General features: G+C 46.5%; 1 protein-coding gene across 7 annotated transcripts in view; it reads left to right on the top strand.

Moving 5' to 3' along the window:
- PIK3AP1 (phosphoinositide-3-kinase adaptor protein 1) overlaps nt 1–21,831 on the top strand; it is a 1,621,635-nt gene that overhangs the window by 1,068,662 nt on the left and 531,142 nt on the right. The gene's annotated exons all lie outside the window — the stretch shown is intronic.

A 21,831-nucleotide genomic window follows, 5' to 3' on the forward strand; every position in this document is an offset into this window, starting at 1 on the left:
CGGGCTACTCTAAAGTTGAATTCTCCTCCGACTTGCTTGGGCACGGGAAGGTATACTTATACCTGGTAGGTGATTTGGAATGTTAGCATTGACGTAAAGTCGGGCAGAGGAAGACGTCAGGAATGAATCCTTAAGGAATAGCAGTTCATGCATGATAAATGAGTTCTTGGAGAAATCTATAATCCTGTGTTAGGGGAACTCCCAAGAGCTTAAGGGTCTGGTTTCTAAGAACACGTTGTGACGTTGGGGTGGACGGATGTAGGTGACCATGCCTATATTTGGATAGCATGGCTAATGCCTAAATAAGGACTGGGATCTTATACCTATATAAGGGTAATGTGAATTGTGCCTATATAAGGACATGTTTTAGGAAAACCTATATGCGGACACCTTAAGCGGAACACAACAAAGTACTCGCTATTTTTCCCAGCACGCCTCCGTGTGGTTACAAATGGAACCACGGACTTCTTTGACTCATCAGATAATGTTTGGCGCTGGCTAGAGACCAATGGCCCCCACGCTACTAGGGAATTGCTGCACAGTGATTCAGTGAGTCAGTCACAGTCCGATGGCCATTGCTGCTGCTGCCACCACCGCCGTGGACCACGTCAGTCTTTGACCACCAAGTCCACCTCTGACTTCGAGGAAATCATTACGGAACAACGCTGTGCGCTGCAACAGGCTGCCGCTCTTACAGATGAAATGCGACACTCAAGTCCTGAAGAAGACTTGCTCCGATACTCCAGTGATCAGAGCTCAGTCACTACCTGGCCCTCCCATGTGGTCTCTGGCCCCCTCCGGATGTGACTTCACAAATGGCTGAGTATATTATTTGACTTGCTGTCTGCCCTGTCCTTCTTCCACTACCTTATACAATGTAAGGAATGTTTAATAAATGTTTAATCGCAGGTTCTTGCACCCCACAGGCGCTTTGTGAACTGGACCACTGTGCCCCTTCTCTTAAACAAACATATTGATGCTTTAGCCCATAGGGGAAGTTGACTCTGATGGCCTGTATTGTTTGTTTATACATGTTATATAGCCTACCCGCTCCCACCCCTGACCTCAGCGAGACATCTCCACCGCCCATGCATGCCAGCTTCACCTCACTACTCGTGTGTCATCCCACCCTCACTTACACTAGCAAATAGGACATCCTTTAAAATGTTAACCTGGAACGTCCCCGGCATCCATATCCCCGTTTGCAGATATGCCATCTACTCTTACCTTTAGACGCCACTCTGTTCATGTTGCTGTGTTGCAGGAATCCGATTTGACGTGCACTGAAGTGCTTAAATTGCAGCTGTGCTGGCGCAATCAAATCTTCACCACTGATTTCTCCTCCTATGCCCGCTGACCATTTATCTGGGTGTGGCAGGGGACACAAGGACATCAGTCAAGCTAGGCAAGATGGCCAAGGAACCCAGAGCGCAGATATGTCCTTTTGAAGGGTAGATTGGATGGCCGCCACGTCATGCTGGGCAGCATGTATGGCCCCAAAACTGATCAGGCCACATTCTTGTTACTCACTCTCCGGGGTCCTGTCACGCTGGAGTGGAGTTCCGTTGCTGCCGTGAGGCGATTTTAATAGCGTATTGGACACCACTCTAGATCGTTCATTCCGCCCGCTGCTCACAGGGCTGTCTCCTCAAATGCCCAGGCCCTTAGGAGCTGGTTGCTGAACTGGGGCCTAGCCTACCTCTGGCGCAGCTGCAACAAGACTGCTAGAGTGTGCTCTTTTTATTTGGCTCCTCACACTTTATACATGAGGATTAAGAGGTTGGTTGGTACGTTGGAGCTTGCAAACCTGCATTGCCCACATCGACTATCTGGGTTGTACCCACTTCGATTATAACCCCCAATATTTACAGCTTGAGTGGAACACTGGTGCCCCTCCAATCCATGCATGGTGCCTACAACCTGCAGCGCTGGAGGACCCGCCCTTTTGCTCCTTTGTCACTGTGGCCATCGAAAGCTATTTTGATCTAAATGCAGACTCTACTACTGCAAGATCCTCTGAATGGGATACCTTTAAAGTGATGCTGAATGGACACTGTATTGGATCGTGCTGGAACATTCGCCAGCAGCTAGACACTGACATCCTGCACATTGATCACCAGCTCCTCTGCATCAAGGGTACAGTTGGGGTGGAACCGGCTGGTAGACGCAAACTCGCAGAAGCACAACGCAAATGTGCTGCTGTATTAGAACTCTCAGCAGTGCCACAACTATGCTGCTCACTCATCCAAGATCCATGCTACGGCAGACAGGTCCGGATTGCTCCTAGCATGGCTAATAAGTCAGGATCGATCTAACGGCCCTATTGTGGCGCTGCTCTCCGCTGTTGGCCAAATGCTCTATACTCAGAGTGGTGTCCATGATGAGCTAGTGCATCACTACACCTCTGGGCACCACTCTGAGATATCACCTCTTTCCTGACTGCTGTGCCCCTCCCCAGCATTACACCTTATCAGAGGGCAGAATTGGAAGACTCCATTACGTGATTTGAAATATAGGAGGCAATACGGGTATTGGCAACTGGCAGGACCCCTGGTCAAGACTGCTTGCTAGCGTAATTCTATAAGGCCAACACTTCACTGTTGATTCCTCGTCTGCAGTCGCTGTACGCTGAAGCTTTTGAAACCTTCTACCTCTCTCCGTGAGGCATTCCTCATTTCTCTGCCAAAGCCAGGCAAAGACCCAAGGCCTTGGGTTCGTATCGGCCACTGGCATTTCTGAACATGGACTACAAGATCCTGGTGAAAATGATGGCAGACCGGTTGGCGCCATTGGTTCCAAAGTTAGTACACCCAGATCAGAACAGATTTCTTCAGGCCTACACTACCTTTCTAAATTTGCAGTGATATTTCCATATCATGAAACATGCCCCTATTGAATGGTCTCATGCAGGCTGCTTGGTCCTTGGTTCAGAAAGGAATGCACATGTGTCCCACCTTCTGAAGAGCCTTCATTGGCTCCTAGTAAGGAAAAGAGTAATTTTCAAGACTTTAATCGTTACCCAGAAAGCCCTGTATGGGACCGGACGAGAGTACCTCAAACAGAAAATCGCATTCTATACCCCACGTAGAACTCTCAGTTAGTCTGAATTGCTGCTAGCAAATATCCCGTGTGTTAGAAAGTCGAGGACAGTGGGCAAGGCTCTCTCTTATCTTGGTCCTGTCCTCTGGAACAAAATGCCCTTCCACTTGAGAAACATTGAATCGACTCCTCTGTTTCGTAAGAAACTGAAAACCTGGCTTTATTCTTGTTATGAATTTTCTCCTCCCTGCTGTTCTCCTTTCAGCCTTTAGCACCAGGACACTCTTGGGAGTAACAGTGTGCTCTACAAATACCCCTACATAGACATAGACATAGAAAGGCCCTTGGAATCTGTAGAATCGCCGTTTCTATTTGTGGTGCTGCCCCAATATGGTGTTGGAGACAGATTTCTGAGAATCATTTGCTTACTATATGCATTACCATTGACCCGGATAAAGAAAGGCTCCCTCATTTCTGATCCCATCCTCATAGGCATAGGCATGCACCAAGGATGTCCGCTCTCCCCACTGCTCTTCTCCATGGTTGTGGAACCATTGGCAGTTTACCTGTGTGCACGGGGTGTACAGTGGGGTATACCCCTGGGAGATGACGTTCACTCAGCCTCCCTCTATGCTGATGATCTTCACATCTGCTTGAGAGATGTTTCTTCTATCCCCGATGGCACTCTCCGCCAATTTGCTGATCTTTTGGGCCTAAAAGTCAACAGGTCAAAATCTTGCCTTTTCCCACTCTCCCTAACCACTCCTAGCCCAGGAATTGATCTGCTTGTTACCGCCTCACCTGGCAGCCCAATACATTCCAGTATTTGGGCATCCAAATCTATCACTCATCTGCAGATTTACTTGATGGTAATTTGACACGTGCTGTCACCATGCTGTATGACCAGATGACCTTCTGGAAGACCTTACCCCTGCCTGTTGCAGGCACAGTGGCTCTGCTCAAGATTGAGGTACTCCCTGACTTTTGTAAAATTTTGTCAACTTGCCCTTACACATACGTGCCTCCTTTTTCTGCTCTTTTGAAGGAGTAGCCAGGAACTTCATCTGGAACACTTGGCTCAGAGTGGAAAATCGACCTAAATTTAAAGCTCTGAACTATATGTTCAAGACCAAGACAGGCACTGCCCCTCAATACCTGCAAACGTTAGTCCGTTCATATCAACCCTCCCGCTTGTTGCGGTCCACCTCAGGAAAGATTTGTGGTTCCTACGGTCAAGCTTACAAGAATGGGTGGTCATTCTTTTTCCTATCTTGGCCCACTCTTATAGAATTCTCTCCCCATGATGATTTGCGGAAAAACACTATACACGAATTTCCGTAAACTAGTAAAAACCTGGTTATTCAATCAATAACTTTTCATTTTCTTGGTCCCTCAGTCCTGCGCTGGGAAACCCTTTTTGGGTAGCTGGGCGCATTATAAAACTATTTTAACATAACATAACACTTCCAGGTTTCCGTGTATCGCTACATAAGCTTTACTAGCCTACGGACCGCAGGGGTTTGGCCTTATCTGACTTTGAACAATATTACTTTGCATCCCAGCTTAAGTGGTTGGCGTCGTGGCTCGCTGCTCTACAGCTAGCAGACACCATAACGTTGTTGCTAGCCTGGACCCCAGCCAGAATCTTTTAGTTGTTTCACCCCTATGCCTGGCCACTACCGCCCAGACCTGCACTTCTGTTGGTGGCACATCATGGCTTCAGACGCAGCCTCTACCTCACGAGGCAGACTACACCTTATGCACCAGCTCTGGCACTCTTGGGCATGCCACGTGACCAGTGATACACCACCAAAACGGAACTGACCGCATGGACTGCAGCAGGAGTTCAGTCAGTGGGTGATCTCTCTATAGGGACGGTGAGCTTTTGTCCTATGAGTCACTAGTAGAAGCGGATTGGTCTCCCTCCTGGACAATTTCTCTTACACCAATCTTTAATAGCGGCGCTGGGGCACAGATGGGGAGACATGACTTGTGAATATCCTCTGCACTTAACTGTACAGTACATGCATGTTATGGGTCAGGATAGGTATTTGGTGCTCTGGCTGGCTGGATCTCTGCGCTCACACACAGCTTCAACACTGATATCACAGACCGCGCGATGGGAGACTGACCTCACTCGACCCTGCACAGATAAGGAATGGTCCACACTGCCAGAGAGTCCTACTTTCATACCTCAAAATGCCTGTTTTAACTAGATTCAGCTATACATTGTGCACAGGGCCTACCTTACTCTTGCCAACATCAATAGATCCTTTCACTGCACAGACGCTGTCTGCCCCGATGCAAATTAGTAAACATGGATTTATTCATATGTTCTCGGCTTGCCCACCCTTGCAGTGCTATTGGCGTGGAGTCACGAGCCTATTAGTGCATTGCACTGATAAAGCTTTTTTTTTTTTTTTATTTTATTTTTTTTAAACCTTTATTCGTGCATATTAAAAGAACAAATACGGGCCTACAACCTTCAGGCCGGCCACAAATACGGTTAAGCACTGATACAAACATTACGGCCCCTGTGCTTCAACGGTCAAGGTTAGCAACGATTTATGAAACATACACTGGAAAGATCCTTGACCCCAGGGAAAGGAGAAGTGAAGGTTAATTTTAAAGTTTTCAAAATAAGTTTATCAGGGAAATAGTCAGTGAAGAATAAGAACCAAGGAGATTCGAGTCCGCACGATATCTTCACCACACGGGAGAGCAGCAGCATCATTAAAACAGCAATGGAAGTAAAATCGCAGGCAGTGAGGCAATGCAGTTATATAACAGGATAGTCACATGAGCAAGTACGCACCCCTCCAGTGCCGCCCCCACTCAGTCAACCCCCCACCCGGACCCAGAATCGAAACCAGTATAGCGCAGAAACAGAAAGAGAAAAAAAGGCCCATAGAACTAATTAGAAACAGTAAGTTACCCCCCCACCCTACACCAATGCGGAGGCTACGGCCTTCCCCCCCCCCAGCATAGTGCCTGTCGCCCAATAAACCCGAAATATAGACAAGAAAGAGAGTAAGAATAAAGTAAAGAAAGATAAGAAAACAATACACCTATGTTAAAGGGGGTGAGAAAAGAATAGGACCATTCTAATCTAAACTCCCAAAAAGAAGAAGGTGGGGAGGAGCCTACGTATCATCAGAGCGCCCTAAACCATCGGCCATCTTTGGCTTCCACCCACTGAGAACCCACTACCCCAAAAGCGGTCGTGTGAAAATGAATTGTCACAACAATGTAGATGAAGGAAGACAAATCGCGACGAATGCGCACAAAGTACACATACAGTTCCAGTCCCAGTCCAGCCCCTCCGTGAAACCATGGCGATATTAATCAGTCTAGCCCTGGCCCGATCGCGGGCTTGAGATTAAGCCAGCCCCTACATGAAGGCCCCGCATCCCGTGCAGACAAAGACAATATGGCCGTTTGGGAGAAGATGGTGAAGTAGAATCCCAAAATGGCCGCCGACCATCTGTAGAGGTCCCTTTGTGCACCACATAAAGTCCAGACATGGCATGTAGAGTACAGGAGTTCCACAGAAAAGAAGCAGTAGGCCACCGTGAACGATTCCTCGAGGATGTTAGGTGTTGCTCAGCTGGATACTCTTGCAGACGCGGTGAGGCAGGCAACAATGAAGCAGGCAGCAATGAACGGGGAAACAAAGTATCCGCTGTTAAGCTGGAGAGCAATTGATCCTGGGTGCCGGGAAAGCCAGATGCAGGCACCAGTGTAGCACGATCACACACAGCCGTTGCGTCCCCGCAAGAGGACAAAAGCACTGGCAGACCCACGCCGTGTTGATGACAGACGGAGCGCTCACGGCCCGCAGCCGACAACAGGGAGTCAAACTGCTCACTTAGCGCCTGAAAGCGAGCAAACATTTGTAAACGAAAGTCCCGCAGGACGGCCAGTACGGAGCCGCATGTCAGCGGAAGCTGCACCCCCACATCGGCAGCAATCCGGGACGGCACCGTGGATCTGGTGTCTGGTGGAGGGAGGGCGAAGCGGGAAGCGGGCAAGACCGGAGTATCACCCCCCAGCCGCGAGCAAGCAAACAACGCCATGTTTTACCGCCGGATGGTACAATGGCCAGGGGGGGGGGTCGTAGCAAGGAGTCAGTTCCCCTCAGGTCTGCGCCGCAACCGGGAAAGCCAACAGGCGCCTCCCTTCCCTCGGGTTCTCTTTGCAGCCGACTAGGCAATAGAAGAAGGGGGTCGGCAGCCTCCCACAGCGCGGTCCACAGATCGGGGCAGGAGATCCGCCTCACCGGGGCTTACCTTACAGCCCCAGCCCTTCAGGCGCAGGGTGCAGGAGGTGTCTGGCCGTCCCTCCCCAGGCTCATCTGGCGACAGTCCGTGATGTTAGGTGAGGTCGGGACCGCGGGGCTCGGATTTGCGCTAGCGGGTCTGCGGAGCTTCCCGGGGGACGGCAAAGGCCACAATGGAGCAGGGGTCCAGGGCGGAGAACAAAAGCACCAAAAACTCCGGCATCCGGGCGGGCTGAGACTTCGGGGAAGTGGCGGCGTGGACAGCGCGTCGTCGTACACGTTTCACCTCGAGAATCGGCAAGGATAGGAGTCAGGATAATAGTCCGGGGCCAAGGGCCGACGGAGCCAGGCGCTCAAGCGTCTGCTCCGGTCGCCATCTTGGCTCCTCCCCCTGATAAAGCTTTTGAAGGTGTGCATGCTCGGATTGTATCATTAGAGTAAAAAGCACAAAGTCATGTCCTGTTTCATAGAGCTGGGCCTCATGGCAGCCAAAAGGCTTATCGCATGGAGATGGAAATCACTCAATCCCTCACACTTCACGGCCAAGGCAGAGAGCATTGCCCTACATACCGAGGATACCATGGGGCTTCGCAAACACCCAATAGCCGATAGCTGGGACGTGATCATGGCTGACCTATACACTGACATACCTGATGCTCCCCCATTGCAGGGTGGCCAGCTGCCCCACAATGGTGGGACGAGGCTTGGGATGCGAGATACGCTGCCCCCTGTAGCCACTTACACTGCCAGGCCTGCTACAGAGGACAGGTTACTCCACCTGACTCCGTCCCCACAGACGTGATCTACAGTGACAAGCATGAGCAATCCAATTAGCAACTAGTTAGGCGGTGCTGTTTGTCGACGAGGTGAGTCGCGGGATCAGGGTTAGCATGACAGTTACTACTAAGGTTCTTCCTTTTCATGTGTTTCCATTGTTTCTGGTTGGGATCCTAAACTGTTTATCTCTGAAATTGCATATTATTGCTTATAGTGAACAGTGCATGCCCTAATTTGGTGTAATTTCACAATTGTATTGCAGTGCCCTTTCTCAAGGATCATATGTATGCCTTCTGTCTGTTCACTTCCAAATGACTCTACAGGCACTAAGCGAGATGCTTTTAGCCCCTGCGCTAAATAGCTAACAATACAACATTGTCTTGTCAATATTGGTTTTGTCAAGACTTATTACTTGTTAATTGGCATTGCTATTGTACACTGCGTTCCTGACATCTCTGTGATTGTAATGATACAAAGAAAAAACAATAAACATATTTAAACAAAAAAATGTTGTTGTAAGGCAGTAGCTGCATATATGTGTCTTGATGGCATGTTATTGCCTATAATGGGCATTAATACTTGAGATAACCAGATTTATGTAAGGGGATAGCGCCCATAAGAGTTAGTTCAGGCCACACGGTATGCCTGCAAAGAAATGCAGCCATCATGTAATTGGGGTCACGGTCTGGACCCTAAGCTTTGACACCCAGCCCTGCATATCTGGGTGCACATAAAGCCCTTTAATATGGGGCAAGTTCCTGCCCTGTGTCTAGATCAGACTATACAATATTTACATCAGAATTCTGTATGCACATACCTACCACTCTGCCTCAACAAGAAGGCTGGAACAGAAGTCTTGGAGAACCCTGAGGAACCCTAAAGAGGAGGACACAGGATGAACCAGCATCTTTGCATCGCTCGCTTTCCAATGCTTCCCGTCCGCAGGTGACGTGCTGTGCCAAACCCCTAGTAGTCACAGGGGTTTCTCCGCTCTTCTCTCTGTGTAGAATTCCCTTTTACCCTGCTCTAAGTGTGGAGCTCCCTTAAGCATTTCAGGTGCCTGAATTAATGTCAGATTGCCTTGTGGGGCTGCCTAGAATGTTTTGCTTGCCCTGCTTACATTTGAAATAGTGCAAAAGTGTATTTACTGCCCATAGAGGCCAACACCTGCAAAAAGAACAGTCAATTGGCACTGTGTTAGACTGTGTTAGATTAAACAAAACAAACTCTGAACAAAAAACTGAAGCTGTAATCAATAAACTTTGTTGATCAAAAGGTTAAATAGGGGCAAGAACGGCAACTGACAAGCGCTCCATGCATACATCACCTGCCTTCTGTTTAAATTAATATAACATGGGAAACCCTACACCTACAATATAACAACTACATGCTCGAGTGTGGGGTGCACCAGTGCCTGGTCCAGTGGAGACACAACATGAATTGTGCAGGTGAGAATGCACTTAAGAGTAGTGGAACTCCAGATTAGCCGGACACTGTATGAGAGGCGACAGTGGTGACATGCGAGGCAATAGAAATTAAGGCAAATACAGTTCCCAAAGATCTAAATCTTCTAAGGGCAGACCATAGATCAACCTCATATATGGTCATGGAGGTGGAGTTGAATCTTGCAGGGAACGTCCAACAATACGAGAGCTTTAAAAGATACGTACCTTTCTGAGTAGATAAAAAGTAGATGTGGCCTGTTTGCAGGAGACACACCTCAAAAAATCTGAAGCCCATAAGAAATGCAAAAATAGAGAAGTTAACTGTTCCACGTGGTTTCTTTCTCATATATGAGGGGGACCCATGTGTGGGTGAGTACGAGTGAACCCTATATCGTGCAAAAATAGATATATACCCAGAAGTTGAATTGTATTCATAGAAGGACAAAGGGCAATTGGATGACGAGACACTTTTGACTATGAGACTATGTGCACCAAATATAACACATTGGGAATTCTTAAATGAAACGACAGAACAAATAATTACACACACACCTATCCAGAATCTGAGGAGACAGATGACACACTCTATAGATTACCCCCTCCGCCTCCCCCACTCCACACCCACTCAACTAGAGCAGTGGAATGGTGGCTACCTAACTGGAGTTTGGTAGACATATGGTGGGTGACACGCTCAGTGAACAGAGACTACTCCCACTATTCACATGCCCATGCCTTGCCCTTCAGGTTTGATTTATTATTGCACTCCGAGAACTTGCATGGTCTGTTTTCCCAGGCTGAAAACCTGGCTCAAACTGACTCTGTTCATTGCCCTCTAGAGGCCCATCATGGAGACTTAGGGTGGAAGCCTTACAAGATAGAGTTTTCCGTGAAAGAACAGGGACGCCGCATATTTCAGTAAAATGAACAAGGGCTCCGCACAGGATGCCTGAGTGGAAGGGAATAAATATGCTTTAATTTACCACCTTCTCTGAGCTAGTGGTAAATGGAAGGAGGGGGTCCGACATTGGGTGAGAGGTAGGGGCTGAGAAGGGTTTTTGAGCATAGGAGTGGCTGTGGGCTGGCAGAGCGGAGGATTCTGTGCTCCTTCCATGCCATGGAAGGTGGGCAGGCAAGGCCGGGGCCGAGGCCACACTTCTCTTGCAGTTCAGGCCTCGTGAATTTAGGACTGGTGTTATTACATCCAAGAAATCTGTGTGCACTGACACTAGGCTGGTTACAGTTGGGTGGAGCTTTATTGCACTTGGGAGTACCGATCCACCAAAATTACAATCAGAACCTTTGAGTCACAGGAAACTACTTGTTCTAGACCTTGATATCACAGAGGAAGAAATATGTAACACAGTGGCAGTGAATTGCCCACTGAATTTTGTAATGTTGTAAACATCCCCGCCCCAAAATATCGGGAACTCCTGGATAGATTTCCTTAGCCCCAAGTGAAATTTGCTTATCACCTCCCTGTTCCCCACCCTTTCGAAGAAAAGGACCAAAACCAGGCAGGTATCTCACACTCTTCTCTATAACATGTTAGGCTCAGATTTAGAATGTTGTCAGTCAGACAACCGTGTGTCAGAGGGCCCCACGTCTGGGCATACCCTGCCAACTTAGCAATTTGGGCTGGGCTGTTCCCATGAGGCACAGGGTCAAGACTGATTTGCATATAGCTGGGTCTGAATTGGGGTGGCGAAGTTAGCTAAAGGACGACGATGGATTCAACCCAGATTTGTGACTGGGGGTGAGTGTCTAAAAGGTTTCAGCGCTCCGTCCATTATCTCCTTGTGTTTGCTCTGTTCGCCCTAAGTTGGCAGGGTATGCCCACATGTGGGACCGTTGCTCACTTTGCCACTGGATTCAAGCTAGCCTGGCTGATGAGGGGTGTTAACCCGAAACCAGTCCCAGGGTGCTTGTTTCCGGAACAGTGAAGACCTGGCTTGGCAATTAAGGCTGGACTATTCCCATGAGACACAGTGTCAAGACTGAGTTGCATAAAGCTGGGTCTGAACTGGGTTGGCGAAGTGAGCTAAAGAACGATGATGGATTCAACCCAGATCTGTGACTGGGGGTGAGTGTCTGAAAAGTTTTAAGCGCTCTGTCCATCATTTCCTTGTGTTTGCAGTGACTAATGCCAGCCTGCTTATAACATATTATTGCAATATACCCCACACTGTTATCACAATTCGAATTATTCGTTATATAGGCCTAAACCTTGCAAGTACACACTCTAAAGGATTAGTGGGGTCAGGTTTAGCATACAAGTAGGCCTCATTTGTATGTAACATGCAGAGTGTGTCAGGAAAAGCCCTAGCACTTATGTCAATAAAAGAATCTCATCAATGTGTCAAGCCACATGCTTTGAATGTTCTTGGGTGCTGGACCAGAAGAGACACATTCCTGAAACCTGAGAACAGCCCCATAGCAGCAATACACCGAGTAAACCATCTAAGGTATGTGCAGCATACAGGGCAACCTTGCTATTCAACATTAAACCACAAATCCTGGCTAAAGTGTTAGTGAATAGATTATAAAGGATAATAAAAAAATGGAATCACCTATACTAACATTACTTTATGCCTCAAAGATCACCCAGAATGAATCTTAGAAGTCTTAATAACATTATCAAGTTGACCAGTGGAGCTGGGTAAACTGGCATAGTGCTGTCTCTCTATGTACAACATGGAATTGATTCTGTGGAGTCTCCTGGACAAGATGGTCTGCGACTAAATTTCCTGTCACATAAGCATTTATTGTATTAGAACCCAGTGGTACAATGGCAAGATAAATGGTATCATTTTCCAAACCTTTCCATCACATTGCTGTATACAGCAGGGGTTTCTACTACCCCCACTACTCTTTGCCATGACAGTACAGCAGGTTACATGCTAGATCAGAAGAGACTTGTTGGTAATTGTGACGACCGAATATCAATGTTTGCTGGTGAGCAGACCCTGACATTTCCTTTATTTTTTTGGACTACTAGACTTCACTAATATACATGGAACACAATATGGCTTTCGAATGAACTAAGAATTGTTTTTATTAATCCCAATAACAGATTAGAAATCATGTATGCTGGATGAATGTTCTTTCTTGAACATGGAATACCACTCAAAACCTCTGAAATAGACTTGGCAAAAGTGGGTTTGGAATTGCTTAGTAATAAACGTCTGAATTCTTCCGTGTGAAACCGCAAACTCAACATTCTAAACCAGTCTTCATTGCATTCGGCTCTAACACCTACGTCAAAGTTCTACGGAGTCCATCTAGAGCCAAAAGTGTTCCATGATTTCTAATTCACAAGACACTTCAGGAGCCTTTTTGTGAAGTGAAACCAAAGGAGATGATGGACGGAGTGTTGAACATTGCAAACACTCACCCCCAGTCAAGTGATCTGGCTTTAATCCATCATCATTCTTTAGCTCACTCCACCACCCCAGTTCAGACATGGCCATATGCAAATCAGTCTGTCCCTGTGCCTCCTGGGAACAGTCCAGCATTGCGTTCTGTTCTAACACCTACGTCACAGTTCCACGGAGTCCATCTAGAGCCAAAATTGTTCCATGATTTCTAATTCACAAGACACTACAGTAGCCTTTTTGTGCTTTAAAAAGTTGATCCAAATCAGTCCAGGACATCTCTGCTGTACATAAGTGAAGCACAGCAGGGGCTGCAGGTAAGTCGCAGATGATACAGATTCTATAATAAATGTAATAAAACATCTAAATGCGTTTCTTTAAATATAGGATTCTCGAAAAGGCAAATTGAATTTGGATTACTCCTCTTTTGTCACATTGTATTGAAGTCGCTCCACGCAATGCATGCTTCTTAGTAGCCAACGTAAGTGAGGACATTATCTCCTTTATAAAAAAACACCAGCCCCCACTAATTCTCCTATACTTGTTGATAGCACTGACACAGATGACTACTGTATCATTCCTAAAGGACTAGAGCAGTGATCTAGAAAGACAGTGCAGTCAAAGTCTGGCATGGGTAGTTCCACTTACGCAGAAATCAAGAAATTAAGCACGTGCCTGCTGGGTCTACTGGTGTCAAAGTTTCTTGGGTGTACCTCAGGGGTCGTTCTTGTAACTCTTGTTCTTCGACATACATATGCACCAACTGGTTCAAATCATTGATCAGCAGCAACATCAATTCCAGATTTGGAGAAAGGACACCCAAATTCAGCTCCGCTCGGATAAGGAATGCTGAAACCAAACTAACATTATAGAACGCTTAAATCACATCTCTTACTAGGCTATAAATGCTTTATATGATGTTAATGGGGCAAAACCCCCAAGAATGTAGTCTGTAGAACCGCAATCTGATCCAATATGTTAAGTCTCCATTACCTACCTCCATTTTAGAAACAAACCAATAACCATCCAACATATCAAGAATCTTTGAGTTATTCTTGATATAGGCTTATTATTCCCTATAAAATCACAATTGTTTTAAGCATATCACTATCAATACTCTACCTCTGTGTGTGGACATCAAAACAAGAGTCAGTAAAGGCTCTACCACTACTTCCGCCAGAGCAACAAGGGTTTTTAACTAAATCATTATTCCTAGCCAAGCTCCACTGCGGCAGTTAGGTATACAGGGAGCTTCCCAAAAATTGCATTGCCAGTTTCCAACGAACACAAAATGAGACCACCCTTCTAAGCGGCAAAAGGACTCTACTGTTTCATTATAAAATATGCGAATTAGGTGTGAAAATATCAGTGAGCTACCGGTGCTTTTTGTCATTTATGGTAGCATCTTCCAGAGCTTATTCACATTGCAGGCTTTCAGTGGTGATGTTGTACAGCAGAACAATGTTAATATTCTTCAAAAAGTATGGGGCACATGCAGTGGAGACGGATTTGAGTAGGGAGCCGAAGTAATACCAGAGACTGAGCATGGGGGTTGAGTCACTAAAATGCAAGGGGGAGCGAAAGTGACATACATACCTTTTAACCTTCGTGACATCACAGGAAGTGACATCCGATGACCCTTGAGCTGGATTTTTTTTCCAGGAAGCCATGTCATATGACCTTAACCTTAATGTCATCACAATATTTGACATAGCTGAAGCTCCATTACAACGGCATGATTAATATAACAGCACACACAAAGATCTATTTTAGAAACCATCTATATTATTCTGCTGACTTGATCCTTGAAAGCTCTGAGGTGCAACACTTTCTCTGAATTGCATTGAGAAAGTCAACTGAGAAAGCCAGGCCGCTGCTAGGGGGTGACTCCACCTCTGAGAACATTTTGAAAAGAATGTGGTCAAATAGTGCATTTTGCCAAAAATTACTTCTGGTATGCTATTACAAGTATTTTATCATAGGTCTCCATTCTATCAAGAATTATCTCCAGTGTGCCAGTATTTTCCGACAGGTGTCTGTCATGCTAAGAACACCACTGGCATCAGTATTTTAAAATGGATATCTCCAGAAGTCAAGAAATACCTTCAGTAGGCTAGGACCAACTATAGACGTGCAATCATAGTACCACATTGTCAATCACACTCATTCACATTCACTAACTCACACTCGCTCATTCATATGTTCTCACTCACACTCTAACAGTCCCTTACACTGATTCATACTCTTTTTACTCACTCACTTGCAGTCATTCATTTTCACTCTTTATGACCCAATCAGACTTACTGGCACTCAATCTCACACATTCTCACTCACTATCTGTCACTGAATCATAAACACACACACACACACACTTACATTCACACTTGCTCACACACACACACCTTCTCACATAAACACACTCTCACCCACAAGCAAGCACACAACATACATTTAAATGTATTTTTACTTACCTTAGCTGCCACCAAAGGTTTCATTACACCTAATTTTAAGCCATTTTTAGCCCGCAATGCATCCATATAGCGATACACAGAGGTACTGATCTACCAGTCTCCTCGCCCCTAGAGAATAGACTCCTAGATGACTACCTTCAGGAAAAGGCGATTTCCCTGACATATAGGAAAATACTCAACAATGCACCGGATACAATGGGGAAAAGACGGGCAAATTGGGTGGAGGATATGGGGGATGTTAGCGACATAGACTGGCAGGAGGCATTGGCGTCCCCCAGGGAGGTGGCGATCCGATCTCGATTTAAATTTATCCAACTTAAAATCCTGCATAGAGCATATTATACAAGTTCTGCATTGGTTGAAATGGGTGCCCTGAATTTCACGGCGTGTCGTAGGGGTTTTGGTCAGATAGGAAATTACATGCACCAGTGGTGGGAATGCCCGATTCTCCAGACATACTGGGGGAAGGTAACATCAGCTCTGTTAATTAACCTGTCAAAAAACAATGGAGGTCTTGCCCCGATGGTGCCTTCTTAACTTATGGGACGCAACAGGCCTATCGAGAGCTGAGAAAAGTGGGTTTCCCTTGGATGTATGGTAGCGAAACGTAATATAGCAAGAACTTGGAAAGGAGTCACTAGGCTCAAATTCCGGGATTGGGAGACAGATATGGATTGGTGCATGCAGGCGGAGAGGGTGATACATGAAGGAAGAGGATGCCCACAAAAATGGTTCAGAATCTCGGGAGCGTGGAACGAAAGTAGAGGGATGATATGCACACCATTTAATGTCACTTCCCCACTGGCAAGGGACCACCTGGGAGATTAAAATCCAGAATGCGAAGGAAGTAATAAGATACGATGCAAAGAAATTGGTCCTATGTAACGTAATAATTGATACTGTACTAATGCACTGTGCCTGTTTGGAATTAATGATACTGTGCTGTAATTTGTTTTTGTCTTTTGTTTATTGAATAAAGAGATTTTTTTTTAATGTATGCCATTTTTTATTATACTCATAGTGAATAAGCTCTCTTTATAAGCAGTCTCTTAAGTCCGATGAGGCTGGAAACAGTAGTTACAAGCCTTATTCTAATTATGAGTTCCATGAGAAAACCATGGATCTATTTTTTCACCCACAGATTTTGGCTTTTGAAAGGAGCCAAAATCTTCAAGGCTTTCACTTCCCCTGTCCACCACTGAATTATTCAGATTGATGTGGAGGGAAGTTAGAAATTAAACGCGCACTGGAAGTGATTACTACTTCCGTCTGCAACCAGCGCTCAGGTCAGCAGGCCAGTTGTTCTGCCCCCATCAGTCTATAAAAAGCCTGCCTTTTCTGACGCGCAGTGGATGCTCTGACTAAAGGTAACTCACGCAAATCGACTCCTCCGTGGAGCGCCTGGCAAAGGGCTCCCGCGATTGCTTCCTCACCTAATTGCCATTTATGCTCACTGCGCCGACACTTGAGCAAACATTGTCACTTTTTAACTGTTTTAAACTGTACGTGAATTTATTTTCGTTCTCACCTTAAGGCTCTCACTTCCCCGGTCCACCACTGAATTATTCAGATTGATGTGGAGGGAAGTTAGAAATTAAACGCGCACCGGAAGTGATTACTACTTCCGTCTGCACCCAGCGCTCAGGTCAGCAGGCCAGTTGTTCTGCCCCCATCAGACTATAAAACAGCATGCCTTTTCTGACGCGCAGCGGAGGCGCGCAGCGGGCGCGCCTTCGGCGCGCCAAAGGCAAGCCAGTCTGCGCGCGCCGGTACCGGGCCTAGGGCCACTTCCCCTGGCCCACCTAATAGAAAACCCCCTAACAAACTACTAACCTATTCATCGGAACAGCTAAAAACCATAACGGTCCCCTTCTGCAACCTCCCGCAGAACTGCCTCATCTTCAATCCTGACAGGTCAGTCCCTCATCCCATCTCCTGCTCTCCCAACTGTTCCTTTTCACTAGACCCTCCACACCCCCCCTCATTCCCTCCCTCCGTCCCCTTATCACATACTAACATTCACTCCGCCCTTATCAACGCCCGATCCCTCCCAAAACATAAATACGAAATTTGGAACCTGATTGAAAATCACAAACTGGACTTTCTATTTATAACCGAAAGCGGGGGTGACCCTTCATCTGGCCCCGACTTCTGCACAGCTACACCAGATGGTTTTTCCGTCTGCAGATTCGATAGACCTGGTAAAAAAGGCGGAGGCCTAGCACTCATCTACCGGGAATACTATTTTATTAGGACGGCTTCAATCCCCACAAACACCTGCGAAGCTTGCAGCTTCACGATCTCAGTCCCCCATTTCCCTCCTTTCAAAGGCATCTTACTATACCGCCCCCCTGGCTCACGATCAGAGTTTCTAGCCTCCATGGACTGTTTACTCGAATCAGTAGCAGGTGAAAACAACTTCTCCATTTTAGGAGATTTAGATTTTCACCTCGAATCACATGATGACCATGATACATTAGCACTTCTATCCGAAATCGAAGCGGTGGGCCTCACACAAATTGTCGCCTCCCCCACACACTCCGCTGGACATATTTTAGATGGACTTTTCTCCAATCACCAACACCTTGTCCTAGGTAATATCCTCCCTCTGACTTGGACAGACCATCACGCAGTTCTTTTTGATATCCATACTAAAACTACCTCTCCCCCTCTTCCAACCCCACACCACCTAGACAGTTCAAAGCTTGGAGCAACACTGACCCCCTCAAGTTCCACTCGTCCTTACTTGCCTCCCAGCCTGACCTTCCACCCAATGACCCCGATCTAGCCGCCATTCACTATACACAGTGGATTAGTGACGCAGTCAATCTAGCTGTCCCCACCAAACAAAGATCTACCAACAGGATTATGGTCTCCGCCCCCTGGTTCAGTGATTCCCTCAGGCGTGAGAAACAGAAATGCAGACAACAAGAACGTCGTTGGCGTCTAAATTACGATCCTGTCCAAAAAAACCTCTACAAACAGACACTTGCCAATTACAAACATCTTCTGATCGCAGCAAAAAGCAACTTCTACCGTAACCAAATTGAATCCGCACAAGATTCTGTTAAGCAACTTTTTCAGGTTGTCTCCAAGTTATCAGGACAAGGAGTATCTCCTCCCATCCCTGCCTCCCTGACCCTCTGCAACTCGTTGTCTTTATATTTCCAAGAGAAAGTCACCACCATATATGACAACTTTACTTCAAACAACTCACCCAATAATAATACGGTAGATACCAATCAACACACAGCCCCCCCGGTCTCCGGGAATCTACCCTCCTTAATACACCTCATCCCCCCTGCTTTGAGAAATTCAATGATGTCTCCCCTGATCTCATCTCCCACCTCCTCTCGTCAACCAAATCTGGATCACCAGACGACCCTTGCCCCCCGACCAACCTCAAACTCATTCCCGACGTCATAGGCTCCAATCTAGCCGACATATTTAATTCTATGTTCAAAACGGGTGTCTACCCCTCCATCTGGAAAAAGACAGTCATTAAACCTCTTATAAAATAGACAAACCTTGACCCAGCAGACACATCTAGCTATAGACCTATCGCATGTCTGCCCCTACCAGCTAAAATCGTCGAGAAAGTTATGAACACTCAACTAGCACACTTCATCGACGAAAATCACTTACTAGATCAATTCGGCTTTAGAAAGGGACACGGCACGGAAACTGCCCTCATCAAAGCGTCTGATGAAATCAAAAAGATTTTGGATGCAGGAGGAGCTGCTGTTCTCATCCTGCTCGATCTTTCTGCGGCATTCGACACGGTCGACCATGCCACCTTGATAGACCGTGTCTCCACCTTAGGCATCTCTCATTTGGCCAGGACTCTCCTCGCCTCATTCCTCACTGACCGATCACAATCGGTCACACTGGGCAATTTCACCTCCCCCCTTTCACCCTCCCTTGCGGTGTGCCACAGGGATCCTCGCTAAGCCCGACCTTGTTCAATATTTATGTGTCCGACTTGGTGAGGGTCATTAAATCCCACAGCTTGAGCCTAACATCTTACGCCGACGATACTCAACTTGTGCTAGCGGTCCATAACGACGGAGCTAAAGTGGCAGCCAACTTCCAGCAGGGAATGTTGGCCATAAGCTCCTGGATGGCAAACAACTGCGTTAAACTGAACTCCATCAAGACGGAGGTGATGATCTTTGGTAATCTTTCACCCGCCTGGTCCCCTCTCTGGTGGCCAGCAGACCTGGGACCTCCCCCTTCACCTGTCACTAAAGTGAGAAACCTCGGAGTCATCTTCGACACCAAGCTCTCGTTTATGCACCATGCAAATGCAGTGGTCTCCTCAGCCGTCTACACCATCAAAATCATAAAGAAACTTCTCCCATACGTTCCAATCACAACCGCTAAGACCCTTATCAGCACACTTGTCATGTCCAAAGTAGACTACTGTAATAGCCTACTTATTAATGCCCAAGAAAGAGTTCTTAACAAACTCCAACTGGTGCAAAACGCAGCAGCAAGGCTCCTGACAGGCACTCCCAAATTTCAACGTATCTCTAATGTGGTACGTCAACTCCACTGGCTCCCGGTCAGAAGCAGAACCAAGTTCAAGGCCCTTTGCCTCGCCTACCCATTCCATCGGACCCAACTTTCTCATACAATCACTTCGTCCATATATCCCCCCCAGACTACTACGCTCCTCTACAGCCAATCTTCTCATCGTCCCCCGCACAAAAAAAGCATCATGGGGCGACAGATCTTTCCTGTCTGCCACCACTAAACTCTGGAACAAACTCCCCCTCCACATAAAGACCAGCCCATCCCTTCTTACCTTCAGGAAGCAATTAAAGACTTGGCTCTTCAACCAATAAACTAGCGTGCTACCCTCCCTGGTCACAGTCCTCAGCGCCGAGACACCCACGGGTATTTGCGCGCTTAATAAATTGCATAATAATAATAAGGAAAAGCCCTGGCATAAAGTACGAAATTGCTAGGGGAATAGGACCCAGAATATCAGATTCCCTGGTAAATTTGTATTTTTCAGTGGAAACCAGGGTCAGACTGGGACAGAATATAAGCCCGGGTACCAACATTGTAGTGGCCCCCATTAGCAAACCACATTTGCAAATCGGGGCATTTTTGAACTTGTGAAGACATGCTGAATAGGTGTTTTACAAGGTATGGAAGACTGCATGCTTTTGAGCTTGCTGCAGGCAGTGTTTGTGGTAATATCAAGGATATTAACAGTAATTGGCAAAGCCAATAGGTTTCGCCTATGCGTGATCTGTTGGCTTTGTCAATATGTTTTTTAAACATTTTGCTCAGCAGCGTTGACTGCATCATATTTTATTTTTTGTTTAGTCGTGTTGCGCAGCTGTGTGAGCTAGAGTAATCGGGCCTACCCATATTGAAGACACAGTAGCTTCTTCATGGGCTTTTCAATAAAGAGCAGAATGGCAAAATTGATTGGTTTGGCCTTTTTCCCCTGTATTTATGAGATTAGGCGTAGCTTCTAAGAGGGTGTTTGTGGGTTTACACCCCCCTAATAAATGTATTTTCTGGTAAATAGTTGGGTACAGCTGTTTTCAGTCAGGTATGATGAGGTGTCTGTAGAAATTCAGCAGGAGGAGTTTTTACATAACACACAGAAATGCACACATACTCTCTCTGTATTGAAAGACTTCAAAGACATTGGTTACTTTATAAAATATTGTGTTTTCTCTCACTTAGTACCCCTACCAATACGTGTCCCTCTCCCTTTCCACTGTCCCTTAAGACCCCCTCAAGCGCCCTGCTTGTGGTGTAATGTATGTCTGTACACAATATGCCAACGTGAACATTTGACACACACCAATCTTAATGAACCAAGCTATGCCATTGGTTGTTCATATGTAACTGTTTTGTTTCTTCTACAAAAAACATAATCTGCATTTTAATTGGCACCCGTCTCAATGCAAAGTGATAGCAGGTCTGGTGGTTTGAAAGGGTAAAATAGTGTAGGTTGTAGGTAACGTACAGTGCTTAATTTGAGTAGGTTGGGACAGGTGGGCCCACTGACAATTTTTTTGGGCAACCTAATTTATTTTTCCATCTTTAGACACTGACCCAAAACTAGAGAGAAATGCAGCAAGGAGGAAAGAAAGATGAAGAAAATAATGGGAAAAAGGTGAATAGGGGAGAACGCAGAGATGAAAATTAACCTGCACAAGTGAAATAAAGGAGCAGGGAGTGTACGGTGGTGTATGACTATGAGGTGGAATCGAGGCTAGACAGCCGTCTATTTCGGCAGTCCTCTCGCGGGTCTGGGAGTGGTGCATCTCTCACAGTGCCCTCTTAAGGAGAGCAGCGTCTCTGGTCTCCTAGTGCTGGAGTCCTAGGATCGTTAGCAACAGGGGCGGCTCCTCCATTAGGGTGGAGGAGCGTCATCCCACTGCTTTCTCACAGTGAAAAAATCAGAAACATAAAATGGTAAA

The sequence above is a fragment of the Triturus cristatus genome, chromosome 1_2 (genome assembly GCF_964204655.1).
Source record: "Triturus cristatus chromosome 1_2, aTriCri1.1, whole genome shotgun sequence".
NCBI classification, from domain to species: domain Eukaryota; kingdom Metazoa; phylum Chordata; class Amphibia; order Caudata; family Salamandridae; genus Triturus; species Triturus cristatus.